General features: G+C 36.7%; 1 protein-coding gene across 3 annotated transcripts in view; it reads right to left on the bottom strand.

The window, feature by feature from the left end:
• LOC133633883 (uncharacterized) overlaps positions 1-16,022 on the bottom strand; it is an 80,943-nt gene extending 64,921 nt beyond the window's left edge. For all 3 annotated transcript variants that reach the window (XR_009821850.1, XR_009821851.1, XM_062026664.1), the window contains exons 1-2: positions 15,926-16,022; positions 6,020-6,074 (exon numbers count right to left, since the gene is read on the bottom strand). The gene's annotated coding sequence lies outside the window, so the exon portion shown is untranslated. The remainder of the gene's footprint in view (positions 1-6,019; positions 6,075-15,925) is intronic.
• Positions 16,023-16,611: the final 589 nt, after the last annotated feature.

The following is a 16,611-nucleotide window of genomic DNA, read 5'->3' as shown; positions in this document are numbered from 1 at the left end:
ACAAAAATAACACAAACAAATAAATGAAAATGGAAAATAAAAAATAAATGAAAGCGATAGAAAATAAAAAATTAAAAAATTAAAATTAAAATGTAACTGAAGAAACTATGTTGACAGGTATGGTTTAACTTTTTCATGCATTTTAATTGAAGGCCCCTAAATGTTGATGACAAGGAGTTGGAATTTGACTCAATTTGTGGAGCATAAAATAAACATATGAAAATTAAATGGGAAAAAAAATGGAAATAAGAAAATAAATAGAAAAACTAAAATTAAATAAAACAAAACAAATTAAGACAAACAAAATAAAATAAAAAAGAATACAAATACCAATAAAATGTAAATAAAAAAATAAATGAAACCAATAGAAAATTTGAAAAAATAAAATAAAAATGAAAATGTAAATGAAGAAACTATGTTGACAGGTATGGTTTCACTTTTTCATGCATTTTAATTGAAGGCTTAGAATTAGACTCTTATGGATAATTTGTGGAGCATAAAATAAACATATGAAAATTAAATGGAAAAAAATGGAGATAAGAATAGAAATATAAAATATAAAATTAAATAAAACCAAACAAAAAACAAATAAACAAATAAACATTTGAACAAAAATACCAATACAATTCCAATAAAAAATAAATGAAACCAAAAACACAAATAATACAATCAAAGTGAAAATGAAAATGAAAAATAAATCAAAACAAAACTTTTTTTTTTTAAATTATAAAAATATAGTAATCTGTTTATTTCAATTCTTATTTTTTATCTTTATCACTACTTGTGTGATTTATTTTTATTCCATATTTGTTTCCACTACCGCAGCTTAAGCTTGAGTCCTTAATCTCGTTGTATGCAAATATAATAACAATAAAGTCCATTCTGATTCTGATTCAAAATGAAAATGTAACTGAAGAAACTATGTTGACAGGTATGGTTTCACTTTTTCATGCATTTTAATGGAAGGCCCCTGATGTTGATGACAAGGAGTTAGAATTTGGCTCTTATGGACAATTTGTGGAACATAAAATAAACATATGAAAATTAAAAGGAAAAAAATGGAAATAAGAATAGAAAAAAAAAAAAAAAATTAAACAAAAAAAACCCCAAAAAAACAATACAATAAAATAAAAAAAAAAGAAACCAAAAACACAAATAATACAAATACAATTTAAATGAAAATTGAAAATGAAAAATAAATGAAAACAATAGAAAATTAAAAAAAATAAAAATAAAAATGAAAATGTAACTGAATGTTATGTTATGGTTTCACTTTTTCATGCATTTTAATTGAAGGCCCCTAAATGTTGATAACAAGGAATTGGAATTCGACTCTTGTGGACAGTTTGTGGAGCATAAAAGTTGTGTGAATGTACAAGCAATGTGAAACACCGTAAATAAGACACATTGTGCCAGGCTGGGAAAAGCCTGTGTGTTCAATCCCCTCGCCGCCTCCTCCAAGCTTGGGAGCAGCAGATAAAGCCAGTGAAAAGGCTTTGTGTCAAGCTCTATTAATCCACGACCGCGCTCGTTAAATCATGTGAGCGCGCACAGCCGGCTAGCTAGCTTAGTGCTGATGTTGCGCCTCGTTTTCGCCCACGGGAAGAAACACTCGACCGCCACCAGTAAAGCTTTTTTTTTTTTCAAATTCCCCAACTTTAGCAGCAAAGTCTCCAGCGTGTTTCCGCCCAGTCGGCGAAACGACATCTCAAAGCTGTCAGAATGTTCGGTGGAATTGTCGACAAAGTCAAAAGATCTTCCTTGAAAGGCTTAGAGCAGGTTTATTTTACATTAGAAGCTGTTATTTCCTAAATGTGAAATCTCATTATATATTTTATAACTTATGACTGATAATAATGTGGAGTGCATGAGAAAGTGTTAAGTAAAACTTAGCTCAGCAGCAACAGAACCAATGTTGCAATAGCGGTAAGGAGCAAACTGCTGAGTCAGCATTAAAAGTGCTGATGAGTTAATTAGTTAGATTGCTAGATAAATGTGCTGGATGGAGCCAGGAGGTTGCTTACAGCCACAATTGGTAATGTCGAGCGCTATTTTTTTTTTTACATTTTGTAGACCATGTCTACATGACTACAGAAAGAGATAAATATGTTTTTTATTATTTTTTAATCAACATGTCAGGAGGCTGCCTACAGCCACAGTTGTGAATACCTGCTGCTAATTAGAGACCCTGGTGGTGTTTTGCCTTTGTAAACCGGCAACTGCATGAAGTGACAACAATTTTATTTATGTTTCCCCCCCCCCCAAATCATCAGGAGGTTGCCTACAGCCACGACTGGTAATGCTGGGAGATAATAACAGTTATTTGCTTTGGTAGACCATGCACCCGGCGACTAAATGAAGTGATTAATATTTTTTCAATTCAGTAATTAAAATGAGGAAAAAAAAAATTAAATAAAAAATAAATAAAAATCCCCAGGAGGTTGCCTACAGCCACAACTAGTAATGTTGGGCAATAACAGTTATTTGTTTTTGTAGACTGTGCTTCTAGCAACGACAATTAAAATTTTTTAAAATACTATGAAGTTGCCTACAGCCACTCGTAGACTATGCATCCGACGACTACATGAAGTGATTAAGATTTTTCTTCATAAAAATCCTAAACAATATATATAACCAGAAGGTTGCCTACAGCCACAGTTGTTAATTCTCTGTGCTAGTTGGAGACACCAGTGGTTTGTTGATTTTTTAGACCATGTAACAGTCAACTATAGGAGATTTTGTATTTATTCCTTTTCTAAAAATTATCAAGAGGGGTTAAAAATTCAGGTTGCCTACGGCCACAGTTGTTAATGCCCCAAGCTAATTGGATACTCCAAGGATTATTTGCGTTTTCTAGACCAGGCGAAGGTCATGAAGATTTTTGCAATATTTACTTTTTAAAAACTTAATCAGGAGGTTGCCTACAGCCACAGGTGTTAATGGTTGGTGCTAATTAGAGACCCCAAGGTTTTTTTGCTTTTTGTAGACCAGGCCCACGGCGACTATCAATGGTGGAGAATATTTTTGTATTATTTACTTCTTAAATCAGGAGGTTGCCTACAGCCACAGTTAAGGCCTGCTGCTAATTAGAGACCCCTGCAGTTATTTGCTCTTTTAGATTATGCACCCAACTGTGCTAATTAGAGACCCCAGTGATAAATAGTTTTTTTAGACCACGTACCCGACAACTATAAGGGCAATGAAGACTCTTTTATTCATGCATTTTTGTGAACATTTTTTAGGAGGTTTCCTACAGCCCCAGTTGTTAATGCCTCAAGCTAATTAGATACCCCAACGGTAATTTGCTTTTTGTAGACAAGCTACCCGGTGACTATCGAAGGTGATGGAGATTTTTGTATTATTTACTTTAAAAAAAAAATAAAAAAATCAGAAGGTTGCCTACAGCCACAGTTAATGCTGCTGCTAATTAGAGACCCCAGCGGGGTTTTGCTCTTTTAGATTATGCACCCAGCAACTACCTGAGGTGGTAGACATTTTTATTCATACATTTAAAAATATACATATTTAGAAGGTTGCCTACAGCCACAGTTGTTAATGCCCAGTGCTAATTAGAGACCCTTGCGACTATTTATTTTTTTAGACCACGTAAACGACAACTATGAGGGAAATGAAGACTCTTTTAGTCATACATTTTTGTGAAAAATCTTTAATAGGTTGCCTACAGCCACAGTTTTTATAGCCTCAAGCTAATTAGATACCCCAACGGTTATTTGCTTTTTGTAGACCAGGTACCCGGCGACTATCAAAGGTGATGAAGATTTTTGTATTATTTACTTTTTTAAAAACTTAATAAGGAGGTTGCCTACAGCCACAGTTAATGGCTGCTGCTAATTAGAGACCCTGGCAGTTATTTGCTCCTTTGCACCCAGCAACTACCCGAGGTGTAAGACATGTTTAATCATACATTTCATTTAAAAATATACATATTTAGCAGGTTGCCTACAGCCATAGTTGTTAATGCCCAGTGCTAATTAGAGACCCCTGCGATTATTTGTTTTTTTCAGACCACTTACCCGACAACTATAAGGGCAATAAAGACTTTTAGTCATGTACTTTTGTGAAAAATCTTTAGGAGGTTACCTACAGCCACAGTTTTTTAACACCTGGTGCCAATTCGAGACACTGGCGGTTACTTGGTTTTTGTAGACAATGCAACCGGTGACTATAAGAAAGGATGGAGATGTTTTTTCTCATATAATCATAACAAATATTCAGGAGGTTGCCTACAGCCACAGTTATATTTGTTTTTGTAGACCACGCATTCGGCGACTATACAGTATGAGGTGATTGACATTTCCAGTGCTAAATATGGTTTTATCTGTAAATAAAGAGTACAGTATTGTAAAATAACTACTATAAAACAATATTTTTGCTGCAGCAGTTAAACACTGAAATGATACACATTATACATCAGATAATGGCAATATAATAACTATATTTATTAGCTAAAGGAAGCCATCTTTCAAACCGCTTTGAATGAAATGTAACTTTTTTTTTTTTTTCTTCCAACGGGGCGCTTTGAGGTCAGACATGGTTAGCTTAGAGTGGGATATTTCCTACTGGCTGGCGGTCTCGAACGCAGCGTGTGTCAGTGCTTTGTTTTCCTAAGTCCAAACTAAGGGTAATGACTTAAAAGCCAAGGTTTACGTCTACTCTCCACCCAGGCGCTCGTGGCAGATGGCCACCCACCGAGAGCGGGCTTCAGTCGGAGGTCCTTCAGCCAGAGGGAAGTTTTTTTTCCCCACTGCGTTCACGCCAAACGCTCGCTCGGTGTTGGCTTGTGTCGAAAAACTTTGTCCGCACTAAAAAGTGTTTATTTAGCTAGTTAGCTTGTGTTTGCTCCCAATGCACTTTGTCTTGAATGACTTAATTAATTCTTCCCGTACACAAATTAAGAATAACAAAGAACATGTGAAGTTCACAGCTGAGAGATTATGTAGAATTTTAGACAAAACGTAATTTTTCTACTAAGTACTGTTACATATCGGCTGTTTATAAAAAAATATACATGTACAGCTTTCACTTAGAGGTCGAATGAAATCAAACTTTATTTATAAAGCACTTTTCAGAAAGGCAACACAAAGAATGCCTCCATGACCCACCTCCCCCATCATCAATCACACACACGCACACACAGTAGAAAGTATGGCTGTGTACGGAGGAGCCAGGTGAAGAAACACTATCAGTACTCACTTTAGTTGCTAGGCCGTTTTAGACATGCTTGGTTGTGTTCTGAATTATTTTAAGGGGAGGAGGGTGGGGGGGGGTGGGGGGGTAAATTTTCACTGTTAGCCAAGCTGCACACTGACTACTCCTGGAGGACCAAATGTGACAACATTAAATAAACAAATAATTACTTACATGTGTCATTAATTAATGAAATTATATGATTAAATACTGTATACCATGAAATAATGAAATCAATAATTAAATAAATCATGAAATAATTTATTGTAATTTTACATTAGTACATTAATGACACAGTTATGTATTTAATTAAAATGATACTTCCTAAATGACACATTTTAAGAATTATTTTATTTTGGATAACAATCCACAGAGCAAGTGAGAAGACACACAAACACAACACTAAAAAAAAATAAAAAAAAAAATAAAGTGGCGACTTGTCCAGGGTGTACCCCGCCTATCGCCCGAATGCAACTGAGATAGGCTCCAGCATCCCCCGCGACCCCGAACGGGACAAGCGGTTAGAAAATGGATGGATAATAAATAATAATAATAATAATAACAGCAACAACAGTGGTAAATCGAGTTTTCACCCTTTAGTGGTTAATGTTAAGAGCCTTAGAAATATTACAATTATAAAAACAATAAAAAGAGTAACATTAAAAAAATATGAAAATTTAAAAAAATAAATACTTATTTTTAAAATAAATAAATAAATAAACTGCTGAGCCAGCATTATGAGTTGATTGTAAAAAAAAATGTTTCCACTTGCTCGACATTTAAAAGACATAAAAAAAAGCACTTCTCTTACCAGTTAGGAGATGATCTTTCCTCTGGTCTTCAATGCCTCGTGTTTCAGGAAGGATCTAGAACAAAGTTGATTTTTTAATTAGGATTGAAGGATTGCAGCATTTTTTTTTGTGTTTAATGCAAAGTACTGCAGTAATTGTAAGATATCCTGCAATCGTCCTTTCAAAGCCTAATGCTTGGAGTTTGACAGTTAAAAAGTCAAACTGTAGCGTAAAATGTGAGTTATTAGTCGAGGCTTTCAGGCTCTCCGACATCTACATCTTCATTCTCTTTTGTCTGAGTGCTGTCAGTTTTTCTTTTTGTTTAGTTTTTTTAAAAGCGGGCCCCCTGCTGCATCTCCCACTGGGATTCCACTCGGCGTGATCGCGACTTTCTCTTCTAAAACCCACAGGTGACCTTGAAGAAACTCTGGCTTTTTAAAAAATGTCTTAATATCTTCGGATTGTGACATAAAACAAGCCCGAGAAGTCTCCGCATATGAAAAGCAGGCCTGTGCACCTGCTAATTACTTCCCACAGGGAACAATCACAGCAACATATTTTGACCATTTTAAAGCCAAACATTAAACAAAATGTATTCGGATGCTAATAAAAATATTTTACATACTAGGTTTGGATCAGTGGTGTCCAAAGTGTGGCCGGGGGGCCATTTGCGGTCAGCAACTCAGTTTTTAACGGCCCGTGGCACATTCTAAAAACACAAAACTTTTTTGTTTAAACATAAAAAAAGTGTTGCAATGTTGAGAAAACACAAAGCTGCCATGCAGGCTGTTTTTTTCTTTAAAACTGTCATTGCTTAAACAACAATTAATCAAAATCAATGTTACTATGAATTATTGACATATTTAAGGCTCCAATTAATTCACATCAAATATTCCACTTTGAAATGTTTTTTGGGAAAATATTGCATATTTTGTGTGTTTGTAGCAAGCGTGACTTTTTGTAGACGAGGCAGCTGGCGACTATCAAAGGTGATGAAGATTTTTGTATTATTTACTTTTTTTTCAACTTAATCAGGAGGTTGCCTACAGCCACAGTTAAGGCATGCTGCTCTTAGAGACCCCAACGGTTATTTGCTTTTTGTAGACCAGGTACCTGGCGACTATCGAAGGTGATGAAGTTTTTTGTATTATTTACTTTTTTAAAAACTTATTCAGAAGGTTGCCTACAGCCACAATTAATGCCTGCTGCTAATTAGAGACCCTGGCAGTTATTTGCTATTTTAGATTATGCACCCAGAAACGACCTGAAGTGATAGACCTTTTTATTCATACATTAAAAAATATACAAATTTAGGAGGTTGCCAACAGCCACAATTGTTAATGCCTGGTGCTAATTAGAGACCCCGGCGATGATTTGTCTTTTTTTTTTTACCACGTACACGACAACTATAAGGGCAATGAAGACTCTTTTATTCATGCATTTTTGTGAAACATCTTTAGGAAGTTGCCTACAGCCACAGTTGTTATTGCCTCAAGCTAATTAGATACCCCAACGGTTATTTGCTTTTTGTAGACCAGGTACCTGGCGACTATCCAAGGTGATGAAGATTTTAGTTTTTTTTTTTTTTTTTTAATTAATCAGGAGGTTTCCTACAGCCACAGTTAATGCCTGGCTTTAAAAAAAAAAAAAGTAATATCTTCGGATTGTGGCATAAAACAAGCCATATATAAAAAAACTTTAATTGACAAAAAGGGCATGATACAAACTATAAAATAACAACAACAACTTATTACCAATGGCTAGATCAGAAATTAATATAAAAACATAAGCATTGAAAGTAAAAAAAAAGTATGACTTATATCAACACTTTTAAGTGAGAATTTTTGTGGGATCATTTTTTTTAAACGGTCATTGCTCAAAAATAATAATGAATGAATCAAAGTTGTTATGAATTATTTAACTATTTAAGGCTCCAATTACTTCACATCAAATATTTCACTTTGACAAAAAACACAAAAAGTGCATTGTTTTTTTTGCCATGAAAACAGGGTATTGACAAAAATGGCATAAAACCTAAACAAAAAAACTTTATATCGACATACCTGAAGTTGGTCTATAGATTTAAGCGCTAAAAAAGAAAAAAATCCAAACAACATGACTTATTTGTAACATTTTAATGAGTGAGATCCTTCCTGGGACTAAACTTGAGGGAAACCCTAAAAATTTTAAAACAATTAATAAATAAATAAATATATATATATTGTACTGGTTCTGAAAATTAGAAATGTTAAAATGGCCCTTGCATGCGTTGTTTTTTTTATTTATTGTATGCCACTCAATGGAAAATATTTGACACCCCTGGTTTAGACGTTAATGGACGCTCGACCGGCTGCCATCTGGTGACCTGGCAGTAATCTTTGTGGCGTGAGATGGAGATGCACTTTTGCAGGCTTGGTGGGGACAATACACGACTACTTCTGAACACTCATCAGGATGAAGAAGCTTTAAGCAAAGTACTTCTCATGTTGCTCCATTATTTAAATAAAAGGTAACGTTATTCCAAGGTAATAATGTGATTTATGTTTCATTAGTCAAATGCTTCTTCTGAGGACGTGCTTGGCGGCTGCCAGACGCTGCAAATAAGCACGGGAGGAGAATTGCTGAGCTTTTCCTTTAACAGTTAATGCATTACTGGAAATGATGACCATTGGAGTACTGAACAACTTCACTTCATCACATATTTTAACCAAGTGTTTAAGTGTTTTATATATATATATATATATATATATATATATATATATATATATGCTGGCAGCGTCTCTGGGTGTTGTTGATAAATGGCTTTGACGTTGCATAGTAGAGTTTTAACTTGCACTTACAGACAAACATTAGTTACTGACAGTGGTTTTCTGAAGTTTTCCTAAGCCCATGTGGTGATATCCTTTACACACTGATGTCGCTTTTTGATGCAGTACCGCCTGAGGGATCGAAGGTGCGTAATATCATCGCTTAGGTGCAGTGATTTCTCCAGATTCTCTAAACCTTTTGATGATATTACGGACCGTAGATGGTGAAATTCCTAAATTCCTTGCAATAGCTTGTTGAGAAATGTTGATCTTAAACTGTTGGACAATTTGCTCAGGCATTTGTTCACAAAGTGGTGACCCTCGCCCCATCCTTGTTTGTGAATGACTGAGCATTTCATGGAAGCTGCTTTTATACCCAATCATGGCACCCACCTGTTCCCAATTAGCCTGTTCAGCTGTGGGATGTTCCGAATAAGTGTTTGATGAGCATTCCTCAAATTTTTTGCTACTTGTGCCAGCTTTTTTTAAACATGTTGCAGGCATCAAATTCCAAATGAGCTAATATTTGCAAAAAATAAAATTTTCCAGTTCAAACGTTAAATATCTTGTTTTGCAGTCTATTCAATTGAATATAGGTTGAAAAGGATTTGCAAATCCTTGTATTTTGTTTTTATTTACGATTTAGACAACGTGCCAACTTCACTGGTTTTGGGGTTTGTACTTAAAAAGGCCACTTGGGGACATTATCGCTCTGCAAACATCTTTCTTGTCTTTCAGTTTTGCTTTAATTTAGTTTAGCTACACAACAGTCAACTTTGCTTTACAATTCTTAAAATGTGACTTTAAAGACTTCAGGTTTCACAGTTTGACCCTGGAACAGACCATTTCACCTGGTGTTACCTCCTGTTGGAACCAGTGTGTTAGACTTTAGAGCTTCCATTATACAAACCCCGTTTCCATATGAGTTGGGAAATTGTGTTAAATATAAATATAAATGGAATACAATGATTTGCAAATCATTTTCAACCCATATGACAAACCATGACAAACATTCTCAATTTATTTCATCCATCCATTCATTCATTCTTAAAGTAATCTTACTTATCTCATCATATAAAATATGACTTACTTCACCAATTATTATTATTAAATTCTTACTATTATTTATTTATTTATTTTTATTGTGATTACTTATGGAGTTTATTGTGAAAAAATTGTGAACAGGAAGTGAACAAAAAGTTTTGCAACTGTTATGTAAAGAAAAGGGGTAGGATTAAATAAGCTCTGCTTCTTCCTACTCCTTTTCGAACATGTTGAAAAGAGAAACTGGAAATTGTGATGTATCATGTTGTGTGCTTGCATGTTCGAAATAAACTGAAACTCAAACTCAATATTAGGTTGAATATGCTACAAAGACAACATATTTGATGTTCAAACTGATAATAATCATTAACTTTAGAATTTGATGCCAGCAACACGTGACAAAGAAGTTGGGAAAGGTGGCAATAAATACTGATAAAGTTGAGGAATGCTCATCAAACACTTATTTGGAACATCCCACAGGTGTGCAGGCTAATTGGGAACAGGTGGGTGCCATGATTGGGTATAAAAACAGCTTCCCAAAAAATGCTCAGTCTTTCACAAGAAAGGATGGGGCGAGGTACACCCCTTTGTCCACAAATGCGTGAGCAAATACTCAAACAGTTTAAGAACAACGTTTCTCAAAGTGCAATTGCAAAAAAATTAGGGATTTCAACATCTACGGTCCATAATATCATCAAAAGGTTCAGAGAATCTGGAGAAATCGCTGCACGTAAGCGGCATGGCCGGAAACCAACATTGAATAACCGTGACCTTCGATCCCTCAGACGGCACTGTATCAAAAACCGACATCAATCTCTAAAGGATATCACCACATGGGCTCAGGAACACTTCAGAAAACCACTGTCACTAAATACAGTTGGTCGCTACATCTGTAAGTGCAAGTTAAAGCTCTACTATGCAAAGCGAAAGCCATTTATCAACAACACCCAGAAACACCGCCGGCTTCTAAGGGCCCGAGATCATCTAAGATAAACTCATGCAAAGTGGAAAAGTGTTCTGTGGTCTGACGAGTCCACATTTCAAATTGTTTTTGGAAATATTCGACATCGTGTCATCCGGACCAAAGGGGAAGCGAACCATCCAGACTGTTATCGACGCAAAGTTCAAAAGCCAGCATCTGTGATGGTATGGGGGTGCATTAGTGCCCAAGGCATGTGTAACTTACACATCTGTGAAGGCACCATTAATGCTGAAAGGTACATACAGGTTTTGGAACAACATATGCTGCCATCTAAGCGCCGTCTTTTTCATGGACGCCCCTGCTTATTTCAGCAAGACAATGCCAAGCCACATTCAGCACGTGTTACAACAGCGTGGCTTCGTAAAAAAAGAGTGCGGGTACTTTCCTGGGCCGCCTGCAGTCCAGACTTGTCTCCCATCGAAAATGTGTGGCGCGTTATGAAGCGTAAAATACCACAGCGGAGACCTCGGACTGTTGAACGACTGAAGCTCTACATAAAACAAGAATGGGAAAGAATTCCACTTTCAAAGCTTCAACAATTAGTTTCCTCAGTTCCCAATCGTTTATTGAGTGTTGTTAAAAGAAAAGGTGATGTAACACAGTGGTGAACATGCCCTTTCCCAACTACTTTGGCACGTGTTGCAGCCATGAAATTCTAAGTTAATTATTATTTGCAAAAAAATAAATAAAGTTTAAGAGTTTGAACATCAAATATGTTGTCTTTGTAGTGCATTCAATTGAATATGGGTTGAAAAGGATTTGCAAATCATTGTATTCCGTTTATATTTACATCCAACACAATTTCCCAACTCATATGGAAACGGGGTTTGTATGTTTTATGGACACTTTTCTGTTTAGTCGGAGTGCCAGATGAAGATTTTGGACCTCGTTAATGTCCCGTGCCGCTGAGGGACCTCACATATCCCAGATGATCACCGCCAAGCTGTCGCAGGATCCCTAAGGGAGCGTGAAAGTTTTACAGCAATTACCAGCAACGAGCTAATAATATTCAGCGAGGCTCCTTCGGGGGGGAAGTTACTTGTCTTTGTAAAGCACGTCTCCCTTTCTTTGTCCTCCTTGTTCTTTCAATTGCAATGTCAACGCTGCGTTTTTGTGAAGCGTTTCACGATTCCGTTTTTCCTCGAACACACCATCTCACGCGCTCCTCTTTTATTCTGTCAATATTGAGGTTTGTGTCTGAGCAAAGACTTATTTCAGGAGGACGATTGGACGCCGGCGCCAAGAGAATTGTCAATTTGGTGCCTTCGAGGACCACACACACACACACGCACACACAAACACACACACACTGTTTGATGTGTGTGTGAGGCAAAGTGAGAGAACATCAATCTGAGCCCAAATGATTTGCTGACTGGATGAAAGCACTCCATCTGTCTTTTGCTCTTATTGAGGGAAAAGTGGGGGGAATTTAGCACAGCGCTGTCCTTGTCCACGCCTGCAGGGGACTGGCGTGAAAACAATTACTGAGAATATAAATTAATAAACAAAGGAACTGCGCTTTTACACATGATTTTTTTCTGCGTACGGCGGAGCCCGAGAGTGTTTGGATGGATTTTAGATTAAAAACAAGGCGCTAAAGTGCTGACATTGCATAAAAGTAATACAGAATGAATGATTAATGACCCAATCCAGCAATTAAAGCAACAATATTTGATAATTTTAAGACTGAAGTGCTTGGTTATTCAACTGGGACACATTTTCATTTTGGGAGGTGATATACTTGAAAAACATACGCTACTCAGAGATCGTCTATATCAGTGTTTTTCAACCACTGTGCCGCGGCACATTAGTGTGCCGTGAGATACAGTCTGGTGTGCCGTGGGAGATTATCTAATTCCACCTATTTGGGGTAAAAAATATTTTTAGCAAACCAGTAATTATAGTCTGCAAATGATGTGTTGTTGTTGAGTGTCTGTGCTCGGCAGAGTAACCATGTAATACTAGGGGTGGAACGGTACACAAAAATTTCGGTTCGGTACGTACCTCGGTTTAGAGGTCACGGTTTGGTTCATTTTCGGTACAGTAAGAAAACAACAAAATATAAATTTTTGGGTTATTTATTTACCAAATTTGCAAAATCTTCCACCAAAAATATTTTTCTTAGTGGAATATTTGATGTGAAATAATCGGAACCATGGATAGGTCAATAATTCATAATAACATTGATTTTGATTCAATATTATGTTTTGAGCAATGACAGTTTGAAAGAAATAAAAACAGCTTTGTTTTATTAGTCAACATTGCAACTTTTTCTAAGTTACATTTAACCTTTAAGCTTTTTTATTTCACTTTTGTTATGTTTTTGTTTATTTTAATAGTATTTTTAGAATGTGTCGTGGGCCTTTAAAACATTAGCTGTGGGCCGCAAATGGCCTCCGGGGCACACTTTTGACAACCCTGATATAGATAATAAAAAATTAAATCTGATAAATCTATGGATAAAAAGCAGAGCCTGGCGACGCATGCGCGTTTATCATAACTCTCTCGCTCTCTCTGTCTCTGCCCCTCCCTCACGAATGCTGCTGCGCGCACAATTTGTTTTGTTTTTAACCCCTTCTTAACCCTGAACGTACATTGAAAATACACACAACCCTAACTCAAAATGCCGGACATTTGAGGCATTTAAGAAACTCCGCCCTGACAGCTCCGCAAAAGAGGACATGTCCGGTGAAAAGAGGACGTATGGTCAGTCTATCGTAGCCCGTTAGCTGCTAGCATGCCGTGTGTTGTGCCTCGGTGTGCATTGTTTACACAACGTGCGGTACGCTACTTTATATGTCCGTGTGGAAACTCGTTCGGTACACCTCCGAACCGAACCGAAACCCCCGTACCGAAACGGTTCAATACAAATACACGTACCGCTACACCCCTATGTAATACTCTTCCATATCAGTAGGTGGCAGCAGGTAGCTAATTGCTTTGTTGTGATCACAACATGCAGACGACAGCGGCAGGCAGTGTGCAGGTAAAAAGGTATCTAATGCTTATACTGAAAAATAAACAAAAGGTGAGTGCCCCTAAAAAAAAGGCATTGAAGCTTAGGGAAGGCTATGCAGAACGAAACTACAACTGAACTGGTGACAAAGTGAAGAAAAACAGAATGCTGGACGACAGCAAAGACTTACAGCGTGTGGAGCAGACGGCGTCCACAAAGTGCATCCGAACATGACATGACGATCAACAATGTCCCCACAAAGAAGGATAAAAACAACTTAAATAGTCTTGTTTGCTAAAACAAAGCAGGTGGGGGGGATAGCGCTTAAAGGAAGACATGAAACTGCTACAGGAAAATACCAACAAAACAGGAAAAGCCACCAAAATAGGAGCGCAAGACAAGAACTAAAACACGACACACAGGAAAACAGCAAAAAACTCTAAATAAGTCAGGGGGTGATGTAGCAGGTGGTGACAGTACACCTACTTTGAGACAAGAGCTATAGTGTTGCATGCTTAGTTATGGTTTAAAGTCATATCCGACGACTTTTTATTGTCAATATCGAGTTTAATATATCAATGATTTCTGCTGGTGGTGTGCCTTTGGATTTTTTCAATGAAAAAAATGTGCCTCGGCTCAAAAAAGGTTGAAAAACACAGGAGCACTCTGATGTTGTTTGGCGGACCAAATGCCAAACATGCTAGTCAAAGATCATCTATATCGGTGTTTATTTTCCAAGAGCGCCCCCTAGAGGGCCGCCCAAAAATAGGGGCCACAGCGGTACTCAGTTGTAACACACTTTTCCACCACTTGTGGCAGTAATGACAATATCAAACCAGAGTCGTGGATAAGGAGAGTCTGGAAATCTCCTCAATTTTAACATTTATCGCACCGTTTGCAATATAGCAGCAGAATGCGTCAAACACGGCCGCAAAATTGTACTTTCACAAGTAAAGCATGTCTTATTGTACGTTTGTGAGCTGGAGTATGTGTCGAAGTATATATAGACGTTTAGCGTTCTCATAGGACGTAGTAGAAACGCCGACTCAATATCAAGCCAAACCGGAGTCAATGAAGAGAACGTTGTTGTAAGCGTGTGGCATTTCTTCATAGACATGACGGTGAAAAACTGAAAAAATAAAGAGATGCAAACATACTTATTAGGGCTGCAAATCTTTGGGTGTCCCACGATTCGATTCAATATCGATTCTTGGGGTCACGATTCGATTATAAATAGATTTTTTTTCGATTCAACGCGATTCTCGATTCAAAAACGATATTTTTCTGATTCAAAAGGATTCTCTATTCATTCAATACATAGGATTTCAGCAGGATCTACCCCAGTCTGCTGACATGCAAGCAGAGTAGTAGATTTTTGTAAAAAGCTTTTATAATTGTAAAGGACAATGTTTTATCAACTGATTGCAATAATGTAAATTTGTTTTAACTATTAAATGAACCAAAAATATGACTTATTTTATCTTTGTGAAAATATTGGACACAGTGTGTTGTCAAGCTTATGAGATGCGATGCAAGTGTAAGCCACTCTGACACTATTGTTTTTTTTAAATAAATGTCTAATGATAATGTCAATGAGGGATTTTTAATCACTGCTATGTTGAAATTGTTACTAATATTGATACTGTTGTTGATAATATTCATTTTTGTTTCACTACTTTTGGATTGTTCTGTGTCATGTTTGTGTCTCCTCTCAATTGCTCTGTTTATTGCTGTTCTGGGTGTTGCTGGGTCGGGTTTGGTTTTGGAATTGGATTGCATTGTTATGGTATTGCTGTGTATTTTTTTGTTGGATTGATTAATAAAAAAATAAAAATAAAAATCGATTTTTGAAAAATGAGAATCGATACTGAATCGTACAACGTGAGAATCGCGATTTGAATTCGAATCGATTTTTTCCCACACCCCTAATTGTTGCCTCTGTACATATTTGTCTACTATTACATAGAAAATGTAACTGTAATGTCCCAAAACGTCCAGCAGAGGGAGACCCCCCCGTCTGCCTGAATGACTTGAACACGTCTCTAATTCGACAATTCTATTCAACATATCGGCACTATTAAACTTTTTTTTTTTTTAACATGTCTGACATGTTCTTAACTTGTTAAAGACAACTTACGGCATTGCTTCTACGCTGCTTTGTGTAGGATAGCAACAGAGCTGATGACAGAAGACAGCAACATGTACGACTTGCTTTCGGACGAACACCGGAAGTCAACCAACAGGAAGTAATTTAGCGGAAGTGACATCATGCAACTGCTGTTTACCGATTATAGCATACAAGAAATAAAAACAACTTTAGCTCCAAAATAAAGCTTTGCAGTCACTATATTTGTCTTTGCACATTGTATAAACAATGCAAAAGTATTATCAAATAATTATGTAAATAATATTAACAATTGACTTCAGGACAACACAAGATGTGTTATTTGGGTTTATTTTGTCATAAAATCCAACGCCAAAACGACAGCAATGGCATGCAGCCGCACACGTCCTTGGTAGCGATCATCGCGCCTGTTGCTTAGTTGGCCTTGCTCCCTTTATGCACGACTCTGGTTTGAGTTTGTCTTTACTGCCACAAGTGGTGGAAATAAAAACAACTTTAGCTCCAATTTAAAGCATTGCAGTCACTATATATGTCTTTGCACATTGTATAAACAATATAAAAGTATTATCAAATAATTATGTAAAGAATATTAACAATTGACTTCAGGACAACACAAAACGTGTTATTTGGGTTTATTTTGTCATAAAATCCAACGCCAAAACGACAGCAATTGCATGCAGCCCGCACACATCCTTGGT

The sequence above is a fragment of the Entelurus aequoreus genome, linkage group LG18, assembly GCF_033978785.1.
Source record: "Entelurus aequoreus isolate RoL-2023_Sb linkage group LG18, RoL_Eaeq_v1.1, whole genome shotgun sequence".
In the NCBI taxonomy this organism is placed as follows: Eukaryota; Metazoa; Chordata; class Actinopteri; order Syngnathiformes; family Syngnathidae; genus Entelurus; species Entelurus aequoreus.
Note: the sequence above shows the minus strand (reverse complement) of the source record. Positions and strands in the feature narration are given on the sequence as shown.